Below are 996 nucleotides of genomic sequence, written 5' to 3' on the forward strand. Positions count from 1 at the left end.
TTCCCGCTTGGGCCTCGAAGTTGACTTCAGTACCACCCAAGTATGGCGGTAGTCACACTATATATGGTAGACGTCTAGCTACTGGAAATGTGACTGCATGTCACAGAACCACGCCACAGAGACCCCAACACCACAGTCCGAACTCGCGACGCTCAAAGTCGACCTGGTCCTGCTCGGCAACGGTACTCCGGCACCGACGGAAACGCGTTCCGACTGTGGATACAGCCACAGGTCCCGCCCTTACGTACCGTTCTCTTTACAATTGGCCACCTCCGTCGAACTCCCGGATTGAAAGGCCGCGCATCATTCTAATCTTCAGGAGACGCGATATGACGGACGTGTAATGTCGAAGTAATGTCGCAAGTTCAAAGCCATCCGGTAGTGCTGCCTGCACCTAAAGCATAGCGATTGGCCTCACAGCATGCCACGTCTAAATTTGTCGGTTCAGCGAATCCTGAGCAATATGCATCACCCGATGCGTCATGCGTCCTGAACGCATCGAGTCTAACAACGAGCGAGAAATACCCTGAGTTCTTGGCAGCGGTTAATAACAAGCTGTAATTAACAGGTTAATTACTTGTCAATATCTCAGGGTCGGATTTCCCTTGGTTAATTACCCTGAACCGGGTATTCGGGACATGGTTGTCCAAGGAGACTCTGGGCAGTGTCGGGGTGTATCTGGTGTTTCGTGAGCGACTACAAGCCACTCTACGGAGGATGAGACAGTTATGCCACCTGCTGTCCAGGCAATGAGGTTGTTTTCGTCGTGTGCCAAGCCTGGTCTCTCACGCTGCTCGATGACTTGTTCCTCACAGTACTGCTCCTACGAAGGCTTTCAAGTGCTCCAAAGAGAAGGAGAACATGTCTCTACATTTATTGGGGCCTGAGGGACGTGTTTTACGAGCACCGACTCGAATGTACTGTCGAGGACACGGAATGTGGCCAAATGTGGCCTTTTGGTTATTGACAATGTTAATTACATGTTAATAACTACCA

The sequence above is a fragment of the Gloeophyllum trabeum genome, assembly GCF_000344685.1.
Source record: "Gloeophyllum trabeum ATCC 11539 unplaced genomic scaffold GLOTRscaffold_00012, whole genome shotgun sequence".
Taxonomy (NCBI): domain Eukaryota; kingdom Fungi; phylum Basidiomycota; class Agaricomycetes; order Gloeophyllales; family Gloeophyllaceae; genus Gloeophyllum; species Gloeophyllum trabeum.